Here is a 13,488-nt window from a genome sequence, read left to right as displayed (position 1 = left end):
AGGGTTTTAACAGTTGATGCACTTGTATTTCGGTATTCGGAGTGACAAAAGTTAAACAAGGGTGTGGATTGTTAACCCCTTAGGGCTGGGCTAGTAAGGGTAGTGGTTCAGGTGAATGACTGGGACCCGCAAGGTCGGTGGTTCTAATCTTAGTGTAGCCACAATAAGATCTGCACAGCCGTTGGGCCCTTGAGCAAGGCCCTTAACCCTGCATTGCTCCAGGGGAGGACTGTCTCCTGCTTAGTCTGATCAACTGTACGTCGCTCTGAATAAGAGCGTCTGCCAAATGCCAATAATGTAATGTAATGTAAAAAAACAGTTACAGTTTTTTACTATCGTTTTCACACTTGTCTCAATACCATGTCCACTTTTTCAAAACACTTAACACATTCACCATATCATTAGACTATGTGAACTAAACTGTGGATATTTTTGCATTGCTTTCATACTAAAGGCATTCAATCACCACTTATTCCAAAATTCAGGAATACCTCTCTCAGTGTTCACTACCAGCAAGAGTCTGAACAAATACAGCAAATTTTGCAGATATTTATATATTGTTTTACATTACACAGTAAAAATTGTTATTCTGGGTTTCCGATACAGTAAAACATCCATTAATTTACAGTTTCATTGTAAATTTACCACACTCAGTCATGACATCTATTGTAGAGGCAAGCCAACAGATCAAAAGTTTATTTAACTGCTTGGCTTGAAATATTTGTGGATGCAAAAATAGAGGAAAGGGAAACTAATATATACATAATATATGTATTTAGCAATGCTCCAAGTTGTTTGTGTTTTGTAGTTCATTGTACATTGAGTGACAAAGTAGTCTTATGGGAGAAAGCATATGCTATAGTTATGGCAGCTTTTGGGTGAAATATTAAGTGTTTTGGTGGTTGAAGTGCATTTTGCACCAAAGGTTAACTGATGTGCTCAGGTGTGTGTTTCAAAAGCCCACTGTGTGAAGAGTTTTGAAGAAGTGGACATGGCATCGAGACAAGTGTGAAAACGATTGTAAGAGAACCGTGAGAGATTTCAGACGGATCGAGCGTTGATATCTCTGCAGATATCAACGAGATATCGGTGTGTGCTGTGCTGGGCGTCTAGCCTTGTCCCTCATTAGTCGGAGATGAAAGCGCAAGCTTGTTTGTGGCTTGGGGGCCAGCGATAGCAGATTCCCCTGGGGCGGGGTGAGTGAACTGCCTTAAATCCGGTCGCGCTGTTTCTCAAAGGGTCCCAGTAGGCCTCCATCTGCCACGCCGTGCCCTTCACTCTCCCTGCCCTTAACGAGAGCCCGGCCCTCATTACTCGGCTTGGCCAGCATAACAAGCGCCCAGATTAAAGGGGAAAAACCGACCCAAAAACCAACAAAGAAGACGTATTTGCAGGCTGGAGACAACAATATGTGTGGCCAGGGCGCTGTGCGGATAAAGGCTTATTATGGGCTAGTCCCTGGGAAGTGGTCCAGGTAAGGAGTCCTTACCAGGACAATGGTAGGGAGCCTTTCTTTAGCTTGCTTGTAGCGTGTTGGGTACTTCCCTTTCTGCAACGGATAAAGGCTTGTTTTATAGTAGCTGTAGTCGACATTCGCGCTACCGACTCGTCATTTGGCCTGCGTTCAGTCGACGTCGGTCCTCAGCTTTGGCCCACACAAGCACTGCACTCGCACAGACGGTGGCGAGGAGGGGCGAGGGACTGATCACAGGACACCTTTTTTCACCAGCTGTGCCTACGAGGAAAAAGAAGAGATAAAATTAAGAGAAGCTTAAGAGAAGCTCCACTAAATGTCGAACGCGGAGGAAACGGGCGTCACAGGAAGTGCCAAGGCCGCGAGAGCGAGCGCTTCTGTCGGGTAAAAACAGCGGCGTGCTTCACCGCGCGTTCGGAGAAACGCGTCCAGGTCCCGGAGCAGCGTAGCGGTTAAGGTGCATGACTGGGACCCGCAAGGTCGGTGGTTCTAATCCCGGTGTAGCCGCAATAAGATCCGCACAGCCGTCAGGCCCTTAACCCTGCATTGCTCCAGGGGAGGATTGTCTCCTGCTTAGTCTAATCAACTGTACATCCCTCTGGATAAGAGAATCAGCCAAATGCCATGAATGTAATGTAATCATAAGTCCCGGTGCTCTGGGGTGGATCTGGCACCATTACCATAGGGCGGCCTGCAGCGTAGCGGTTAAGGTAAATGACTGGGACCCGCAAGGTCGGTGGTTCTAATCCCGGTGTAGCCACAATAAGATCCGCACAGCCGTTGGGTCCTGGAGCTCTGGGGTGGATCTGGCACCATTACGGATAAAATCAGACACTTGCGTCGGGTGGCACGGCGACAGAAACACGCTTAATTACGACTCGGCCGTCATCCGGGCGGATGTGTAACAGCTACCAGAAGCTCATTAGTGAACAGCCGTCAAACCAACCTTTCCCTTTTTCTCTCTTTCTCCCCTCCTGTCGTCCACCACAGCCACGGTCGTTGGAGGCCAGGTCGCGGGGGCCGGGCTGAGACCCACACTGATTAAGGATCATAAGCATAACGGGAACATTACATAAAAAATTCACACAGAAATCTCACTATTTAATGGAAGCCAGGGGCTTGACAAATTGCCCCTAAGGAGGGGTGGATCTACAACATGCTATCATTAGCCCACCACTAGCTGTCAATCATTAAAAAAAGAAGTAGTCTGATTCAAGCCATTCTCAGACACTTTTCCGGAAATTAATGCCATATTTCACACATTTTAAACGGCGTGAAGATCTGATTGCAGGCTTCCCGCAGATGAAGGTTGTATGGGGAAAATACATTTTCATTTTAAGGTCCGCAAAAATATTGACATGCCAAATATTGAATAAACTGCAGTACTTGCCTGCAATGCATACACTGATGAAGTCTGCACACTGGCGTGGCATAAGCTTCCCATTAATGAAGCAGAGTATATGAATCAAAGTATATTTCTGCTTGTGGGTCCAGGCACCACTGGGGAAATTTAAAGCCAGGCTTCACTTTTGTTAGTTATGTACTGTCCCTCAGACCTCTGTTAGAGATCGATGAGGCGTAGTAACAGCAGCGGATGTGTTTTAAATTTAAATCGCATTCATTGCGCTTGTTAATGCATCACTTTCAGCTTTACTGAACATCCTAAAATTATGACAAATGAGCCCCCGTCCCGCACACTGGCGTTCGGGAACAATTATGAATGAACATCTTTTTATTTGATCATTCTTTCAATGGGCCTCAAAACATACTGACGAATAACTCTTGCGTAGTAGCTCGCAACATTGGGTTTCAAGACATAAAAATATTAGCTTCTACTATTTACTTTGTCCAGAGCTAGCGAAAGAACCAAATTAATGAGAAAAATAAGATGCAAGTGCATATACTGATCAACCTTAAGGGTAAGGTAGGTACTGTGAAGTAGGGGAGCACAACACTAGCCCTGGAGACCAATAGTTTCTCATCCATTCAGTGACATTAATCAGCTCACATTCACAAATAAGATATAAGAGAAAAGCGATATTTACCATTGGCCTCCAGGTACACCTTGGCCGAACAGAGTCCCGAAACTCTGCGGAACTGCGTGTTCTTGCGTGATTTGTTGTCCGGGGGAGCCGTTAATCGTGCGCGCGGTCACGGCGGCGTTCTGCGGCGGACAGATGTGGCGGAGGACAGGGCTCGGCTCGTACAACACACAGGCTGCGACACATCCACGTCCCACAATGCACCAGCGTACATCTCTCACACGTTTTTTTTTTACATTTAACGCGCCGGTCGCTCGGCGGATGTCCGAACGCCGATCTGTCACAGCCGCCGCGGCCGCCCAGCGTCACCGCTAACGGGCGTCCGGGGGGCTCAGCGACGCCTCGGCCAGACCCGCGCCCGTTCCCGCCAAGTTCCCCCGACGGGAGCGTGCGACAGGCGGAGTGAACGGGCGACGGGCAGGAGGGAGGGGCGGGAGGGGCGTAGCCGAGCCAGGCAGAGCCAGGCTGACGTTACCACAAGATTTACAAACTCTACATTCGAGGGAGCAATATAATCTCCCCCTCCAACACCCCCCCAACCTCAATCCTGTCACCCCCCTCCACCCCCCTCACCCACCCATTCTCTGGCCATGAATAGCTTCCCCGTCCTGTGCGTTCAGACCAGGGGAGTGGAGCCATTACCGGAAATCAGAGAGGCGAATGAGGTCAAAGCACTTTCGTATTTAAAGAGCTCCCCCCACACCTCTCCGTCTTGTGAGAAGGCGTGTGAATGCGGATCACGGACAGAACGGAACGGGCCCCGGGGCCCTTTAGCCGAATGCAGGCTGCGTCACCCTCCCCAGCCCCAGACTGAGCTGCTGTCGGCCGCAGCATGGGGGCGACGGCAGGGGGGAGGGGGGGGTGGCTGGCGGGTTGCTGGCGGGTTTGGGCAGGGCGGGCGTTTCATCAAGCGCAGAAGGACTGATTTCCACGTTGGGCTGGCAGCACCCGATGGCAAGATGAGGTCCTGAGTCAGAATGAGGGCAGGGTGAGGTGGGGGCTGGGGGGGGGGGGGCAGGCACGCAGAGGGATTTTGGGATGAGAGTCGACCGTGGGCAGTGAAAAGAACAATGAAATCGAATTAGACCCATGAATTAGACGCCCAATTCTATACTTGGTAAATGATAAATGGTTGGCATTTATATAGCGCCTTTATCCAAAGTGCTGTACAAGCTTACTGGATCTTTACACTCTCAAAAAAAAATGTATGAAAAGTGCTGAAAAAGCTGCAAAAGCATTTCGCTGAGGTGGTACCCTTTATGTACACAAAACTGCACCCCTTGGTCATTGGATTAATTATTAATGTATACTTTTTCTGTTTGTAAAAGGTACATTATTTCAACCCAAAATAACAATATTGTACCTTTCAGGGTATATTTGGGAAATTTGTTCCTTAAAGAACACCTCCACTGTACCCATATTTCAACTATTTCACCCTGCGCAGAGAGGTTATGCAGAGTGACAGGCAGGACCAAAAGTGGGCGTGACTTCCGGCTGTTCACCTGCTTTGCCCCACCCCTTTCCTTCCTGTGTGCCCAATCACAGGTCTGTAATGTTGACATGCTGAACCAGCCCGATTTGTCAGGTCAGGCGGAATGTGATGTCACAAGTAGGGGAAGATAACGACTTCTGGAATGGAAGTAGCATATGGGAAGCTAATAAGCCATGCTATTGCTAACGTCATTATGATTAGCAATGCTGCTGGCAGCAAGAAGAGGGGTGGCATGGTCGATGGCTGATACGTGCAAACATTAAAATGGAGAGTATCGCAGCCAGACTGTGTGAAACAGAGAAGTTGCGGGCGGAGGGGGGGGGGGAGTGGGGGGTATTGTATGATGAAATCGGTTTTTTTCCATATCGCCACCGCGGACATCTATGATAGATTGTTATTCCTCTTCATAAAAAGTTGTAAAACAATATAGCTCATTTTAACAGGGGAGAGTCAGAAATAAAAAAGAATCTGCTTGCCGTAGCGCATCTCCGTTTGATTGTTTTTTTTTTCCTCTCGCCTGTCTCCACAGCGATTTTTACACTGGGAAGAGAATTATGGGTAATTTGGTCTCGGAGCGAAGGCTTTTGTATTCAAAGTAAGTTGCAGTAGCGCACCATCAAATTTGATCACCTGACATAAACGGTTGCTGTTGGGCCGCGTAAATCTAAGAGCACTCTGCATTTCCTGACTGCCGGAGTACGTGCCTCCCTTGTAGATTATCCTAAACGCGGCCTGTCTGGACCCTGGGAAACGGAACAAAGAAAGGAAAAGCGCCCAGACTATCCCGGCAAAATGTGTCAATTTGAGCAGAGATGGCAGATTTGGGAGAGCACTCTGTCGGGCGATGCAGCCTAATATCTTCATCTAATAACAGGCGTTCCTTTAATCTGGGCCCTTCCAGGTTTCTAACAGGCTTTGAACGACTACCTTGCGAATTACCTGGGAGAGTCGTTCCGGTAATGGCTTTTTAATCACCCCTAAAATCACTTTTCTCAGGCAAAACTTCTTCAGTTAGTCGAGCAAACTTCTGGCTTTGGCTTCATTATCTCGGAGAAGCATCGCGGTTCCGTCCCCCACACCGCCCCACACCACCCCACCCCACCCCGCCCCGCCCCGCACCCCGCACCCCGGCAGAGCACCCTCAGTTCCAGATATTATTGTTTTGTCTCTTTCGCTTTTTTCCGGCGAGGAAAACGAACAACTTAAAAAGATAATAAACAGAGAGAGAGAGCGTCGCAAGCCGAGACGGGAGCAGATACCATCGGCGGGGAGAGTCCGGGCGGCTCCTGGCGCCGTCGCTAATATCTGTGACTGACACACTCGGAGGCACAGCCTCCCCGAGGACATGAGGGAATAAGAGCCCCGGTGCCTGTGTGGGCCTTGGAGAGTGTCCTCTCACTTTTAACACAGCCTTTCCTCCCGTACACTAAGGGGCAGCCTGTAGCCTAGTGGCTAAGGTACATGACTGGGGCAGCCTGTAGTCTAGTGGCTAATATACATGACTGGGACAGCCTGTAGCCTAGTGGCTAATATACATGACTGGGGCAGCCTGTAGCCTAGTGGCTAAGGTACATGACTGGGACAGCCTGTAGCCTAGTGGCTAATGTACATGACTGGGACAGCCTGTAGCCTAGTGGCTAAGGTACAGGACTGGGACAGCCTGTATCCTAGTGGCTAAGGTACATGACTGGGACAGCCTGTAGCCTAGTGGCTAATGTACATGACTGGGACAGCCTGTAGCCTAGTGGCTAAGTTACATGACTGGGACAGCCTGTAGCCTAGTGGCTAATGTACATGACTGGGACAGCCTGTAGCCTAGTGGCTAAGGTACATGACTGGGACAGCCTGTAGCCTAGTGGCTAAGGTACATGACTAGAACGGCCTGTAGCCTAGTGGCTAATGTACATGACTGGGACAGCCTGTAGCCTAGTGGCTAAGGTACATGACTGGGACAGCCTGTAGCCTAGTGGCTAATGTACATGACTGGGACAGCCTGTAGCCTAGTGGCTAATGTACATGACTGGGACAGCCTGTAGCCTAGTGGCTAAGGTACATGACTAGAACGGCCTGTAGCCTAGTGGCTAAGGTCCATGACTGGGACAGCCTGTAGCCTAGTGGCTAATGTACATGACTGGGACAGCCTGTAGCCTAGTGGCTAAGGTACAGGACTGGGACAGCCTGTATCCTAGTGGCTAAGGTACATGACTGGGACAGCCTGTAGCCTAGTGGCTAATGTACATGACTGGGACAGCCTGTAGCCTAGTGGCTAAGGTACATGACTGGGGCAGCCTGTAGCCTAGTGGCTAAGGTACATGACTGGGGCAGCCTGTAGCCTAGTGGCTAAGGTACATGACTGGGACAGCCTGTAGCCTAGTCGCTAAGGTACATGACTAGAACGGCCTGTAGCCTCGTGGCTAATGTACATGACTGGGACAGCCTGTAGTCTAGTGGCTAAGGTACATGACTGGGACAGCCTGTAGCCTAGTGGCTAAGGTACATGACTGGGACAGCCTGTAGCCTAGTGGCTAAGGTACATGACTAGAACGGCCTGTAGCCTAGTGGCTAATGTACATGACTGGGACAGCCTGTAGCCTAGTGGCTAAGGTACATGACTGGGACAGCCTGTAGCCTAGTGGCTAATGTACATGACTGTGACCTGGAAGGTTGGTGGTTCAAGCTCCAGTGTAGCTGTGATTAGCTCCCTGGGCACTGCACGGTGGCTGCCCATTGCTCCCAATTAACTAGGATGGGTAAAATGCAGAGGCCAAACTACCCCATGTACTTCTTCTTCTTCAGAGGAAGGCTTCTGAATGTTTATCATTCAGCCAATTAATAACCAAAAAAAACACAGTTTCACCAAAGCGCCTGCATTTTAGACGTCAAATCTTTTGAACTCTACAGTTTCCTTGGGGGGGGGGGACAATGAGGCTGTCCTCGGTGCATTATCGCGGGGGTTCCCGTCCTCTGATGCAACCCCAAATTCACATGACAACACCGTTTAGCCATGGCTATATTGCCGATTTACCACGACCTCTCGTGCCTCATTACATTATGACCTTTGACGTGTAGGAACCCACATTCACATACGTATTTTACATATATTAAAGAGACAATATATATATATTATTTTTATTTAATATTTTTTCTCTCCCAAAATTTTTTGGGGACCTGAAATGGGATTTGGCATTATGGGTCACATTCAGCCTCGACAAAACATACAGAACAAAAACAGAAACGGTGATGCGCTGAACGCCATGTTGACTGACACGGGTGCAGTTTTGTACTACGGTGTCTGAGAAGGCCATTCTGTTCGTTCTCCGGGCTTTAAAGCGGAGGCCTACATCGTTATTGATTCGGGCTACACCGCTGACACAGCCACCAAGCGGGAGCAAACATACCTCAAAGCCTGTTGCAGAGTTGCACACCGTGGGGAGGAAACGCATCGTTCAACCCAGAAACCGAAGCAAAGCATAGCAACATGTTTTCAGATTGCACAAACCCATGGTGTCCTGACTGAAAGTTATTTGGTGGTTATTTGGAGGGTGTTATTTTTATTTATTAGCTGGGGGGGGGGGGAGGGGGTGCCTGGTGACAGAGAACTATTGCCTTTTAAAATCATCTAACAAAAATTGTAATAGTCATAATCCTCCTGTGAAAAGGTGGCAGGGTTGTGTGTGTTCTTCTGGCTTTCAGACGACTTTCAGTCCCTCAAACCGGCACGGCAGAGGCGCGGAGACACGTCATTTCCCCTTGGAAAGGAGGGAAGTGAGAGAGAGAAGAAAAAGAGAAAGAACTGACATTAATCATCGCGTGAGGAGAGAGAGAGAGAGGGGAGACTTGGGGGCACAAATTGCGCGGAATGATTATTTCAAGAAGTGATTGATGGACGGAGCGGGGGAGGAAAGATCAAGGGGGATAGAAAAAGGAGGGAAGAGTGATGCTGAAGGAAATGAGAGAGGGATATATTACATCATTATGTACACCCCGACGCGCACTGCAGCACGCGCCATAGGCCCCTGGGCGCTTGTTCAAGTGATTCAGGTTAAGAACCTGCGCTCGAGTGTACACAAGGAGTACATTTTAATTTCACTTATTTATGTAACTCCAGGCTCGGCAGAACTTAGCGAATGTTTACCGAGATCAGGGGTCTGCAGCCCGTGTAACTGGGGAGCCTGGGGAACCGCTGCTAATTTGTTTTTGTTTGTTTGTCTTCATCTTAAAATCAAAAATTTCTACGTCCTTCTCCAATAGTCGCTGTTTAACGTTTTCTGTGGGTTTTATACTCATAAATTTGTAATATAATTCAGCGCTTAACTGGCAAGCCTTGTGTAAAAATGGTGGGTAGTTTTGAAACACGCTGCAGCTCTGTCTCTTGACACATTCGATCCTTGCCCTGACATCAAAGTTCACCAGTCGGGACAATTTTAATGACATGTTTTTGAAAGATATTGGCAGGTTAATTCCCGCTACAGCGGGGTACAGCAGAGATACTCAACTGTGATTCAGTGTTATTCCCCTGAAGCGCTCAAGGCAGTCTAATAAAAATCACTTTTTGAAGAACGACCAACAACCCACAGCGCAATGAGCATTTGTTGCATCTGTGCATTTTTTTCAGCTGTGCGACACGGCAAAATCAACCTCGCCTGTTGGTCCAATCAACATCTCTCTTAACTTCGACTTGACAATTTAATGCAAGTGTCGCTCCCCCTCAGTGTGAGCGTCGATCCAGGGGTTCATTCCAGTGATTGCTGGACCTGCCAAACCGCGCATTACGACGGCAAGCACAAACAAGCGCTCGTGCGTTCAAAGTCAAGGACGAATCATCAGCATCCTGCAAAAAACTTCAAATTTTTTTGCCATTGAGATTTTTTTTTCTTTTTTTTTTTTTACAGAAAAAAACTCATAGAAAAGTCTCCTCTGGCTCAATATACTGTCAGAGTTTCATAACTCGGCATCCAATAAAGTTGGTTGAAAACCAAAAACGATAAGGCCGTAACGTTCACAGGTAGATGGAAGATAGAAGTGGTTCCTGACATTTCTTGTCGGTGGCAGCTGCGGAAATTCTGACTGATTCCAGATGCATGCTTTCCGGCGATCGCACAGCTTTTCCAAAATGACAAGACCGAATTGAGGATCGTTTGCAAAGTGGAACGACCGAATGCCACATCGCTGCCTCTTCGCCGTGCGGAAAAGTGATCGACGTACAACACCAGTGTCGGAAAGCACACCTGGATCTCCTCAGCTGGTCTCAGGTGCTCAAGCTAAGAGTAATATAGTGCCCTGCACTTTACCTGCTTCCCTCCGTTATTGCATAGCTATCTATCACACTGAATGGCTTCAGATCTTTACACTAGTTCAAGCTAGGAGTCATATATATCGGAATCACACGTCTTACAGCACAAATGTTGTATTTTTATTTTGTTAGCATTATACTTATGGATTAGGACTACTGTGCCTTCTTGGCAATATCATATTTCAGTATGCCTGAGACAAACACGGGTGTTCTTTACTACTGTAGCCAAAATAGCCAAGACGAGACTGTGTCCAGAACATCGTTAGAAGAAAGTTTTGTTTGGTGGAGACTGGGCTTAACGTCACTCTTGATTAGAGCATCTGAAGTGACTGTTGTGTATTATAATGTCAAATACTGTACAGAATTTCTAAATGACCGTGTCAACACAAAGCTGCAAATCACATAGCAAGTCCCAGTTCCGTTATTATGCCCAGATTCTACACTGTCAACAAATGGTAAATGGTTGGCATTTATATAGCGCCTTTATCCAAAGTGCTGTACAATTGATGCTTCTCATTCACCCATTCATACACACACTCACACACCAACGGCGATTGGCTGCCATGCAAGGCACCAACCAGCTCGTCAGGAGCATTTAGGGGTTAGGCGTCTTGCTCAGGGACACTTCGACACAGCCCGGGCGGGGGATCGAACCGGCGACCCTCCGACTGCCAGACGACTGCTCTTACCGCCTGAGCCAATGTCAACAGCCCAGCCTGTGATTCTGAGCCTGGTCCACAGGATGCTGTAACATGCAGGTGAGTTAAAGATGACGGATTGGCGACCTGTCCAGGGTGTGTTCCCGCCTCTTGCCCGATGCATGCTGGGATAGGCTCCACAAACAGCAATGGATTTCGGAGGTCCGTCAGACAAGGAGACGGACAACACGGGTGCATTTGAAGCTGGGCCCTGCTTGTTATGCGAATCCTGCTGTGGCTCCCCCACCGACCCGTTCCCCATCACCCCCCCCTTCACTCCTGCATCACCCCGTCCCATTGCAGCAACCTGATTTCACACGGTGGGGTCCACGTGTACCGTCAACTTTTAAAACTGCTCTTCAATTTATACAGGCATTCCTATCTCTCTCTCTCGCTCTCTAAAAAAAAAATACAAAATGAATCTAACTTTTCTTGCAGATTGCATTCCAGCATAGCCCTATCAGGGGCTTACAACCGGGGTTTTTAAATGAAAATCATCCCATTTCCAGCACATAAATGCACATAAATATATAACACGTTTGTCGGCAGGTTCCGGGGGAAATTTGATAGAAGTGCAGCCGTGCCGGGAGAATAGATGTTGAACGAGGTGTTTGGTTCCCCCGCCCGAGCAATAAGCCACGGCAGAACGGCGAATTCGACTGCGGAGCGTAACGAAATTCCACAGCAATTATCCCAGTGCACCGCACGAAAACACCAATCTGTGTTCCAGGCAAATAGGAAAATTTCATTTTTAATATATGATGATAAATATGTATCAATACAAGAAATATGTTATAAAAACAGCATATGCTACGTTATATAATATGTAGAAATATATACTGTAGAAATATAATACTATATATTTATAGGATATACTGTATGACTGGTTACATTGTGGTATATAACATGTTTTTTTTCTTTTTCTTACTTATTCATAAAATCTAAACATATGTACAGTAACATGACCGTAATATTTTTTTCAATCTTAGCATCGCAACCAGAAGCAGAAAACATTATCCTGCATGCAGGTCACAGAATACTGTCCCATCCGATCCCATCCCAGTCCAATTCACACTCCACGAAGAGCGGCAGAAGTGTGTGACATAATAAGGAGTAACGATCCATTATGACATAATGGGACGGGCGAGAGACATCCGGAGACGGGATCTACAGGTTAAGCTCATGGACCTCTGCTGACGCCGGAGGTCTCTTCCGGGTGATGACACAGGTCGGGTTTCAGTGAGTGTCACTCGGCAGATACCATTAGAGCAGAAATTCTGAGCTTTAGCGGAACACTGTCACTCATTCCTAAGCTAACATGGTCCCACGTACACTCACCGAGCACTTTATTAGGAACATTATCTAATCAGCCAAATTGCATGGCAGCGGTGCAATGCATAAAGTCATGCAGATACAGGTCAGGAGCTTCAGGTAGTGCTCATCAGAATAGGGAAACAAATTTATCTTAGTGTCTTTGACCGTTTAATGATTTTTTTGTGGCAGATAGGGTGGGTTTGAGTGTCTCAGAAACTGCTGATCTCCTGAGATTTTCATGCGCACTAGTCTCTAGAGTTTGAAAAGAATGGAGCAATAAAACAAACAAAACATCCATTGAGCAGCAGTTCTGCAGACAGAAACGCCTTGTTAATGAGAGAGGCCAGAGGAGAATGGACAGACTGGTCAAAGCTGACAGGAAGGTGACAGTGACACAAATAACCACACATTACAACAGTGGTATGCAGTAGTATGGTCCTGACAGAGCAATGCATAAGGCCCGCCTGCAGGGGGCGATCACCTGTGTCTGTTCTTCTGCCCCAGGTCTTATGGATCCAGCATTTCTTCGGGATTTGGGGGTGGGTGGGGGGGTTGAGAGCACCCTCACACAGACTGCAGACTGCAGAGGGTGGGCAAGAGGGGGTGGACACAGCTGTGTGTGTGCAGGGGAAGGCGTCGGGGGGGGGCTTGGAAAAAAATCGTTTGTTCATATAGTTTCACATATTTTCTGTTTTCATTTCAAATCTGCTTGTACTGAACTTACCGTCTAACACGCTTCAAACCACAGCCCAGCGCAAATCCAATCAATCACGAGGCGGTGTTGAGAATTGCTGTCATGCAATCTGTTCATTATGCTTGCGCTGTCTCTGTGCTCGCGAATAAGCGATTACTTTAAACCAAGGTTATTTCCGACACTGATGTGTATGTTATAGGTCTCTGTAGAATCATATAGCTCTAACCCGCAATTTCCCACGCTCCATTCATCTCCAAATGTGGATTCACAATCCGCAGGCTAATTATAGATGTAGCCCCAGTGGTTGTTGAGGGAATACCTTACCTAAGTAATCAGAGCCCGCTGTGCGGAAAACAGTGCCGGAAACTTGGATTCTCTCTGTGTAAGTAAAGCTGCTAACCCCCCCCCGAACACACACACACTCACACACACACACTCACACACACACACTCACACACACACACACACACACACACACACA

Source organism: Conger conger, chromosome 2, assembly GCF_963514075.1.
Source record: "Conger conger chromosome 2, fConCon1.1, whole genome shotgun sequence".
Lineage (NCBI taxonomy): Eukaryota > Metazoa > Chordata > Actinopteri > Anguilliformes > Congridae > Conger > Conger conger.
This window is presented reverse-complemented; position numbering follows the sequence as displayed.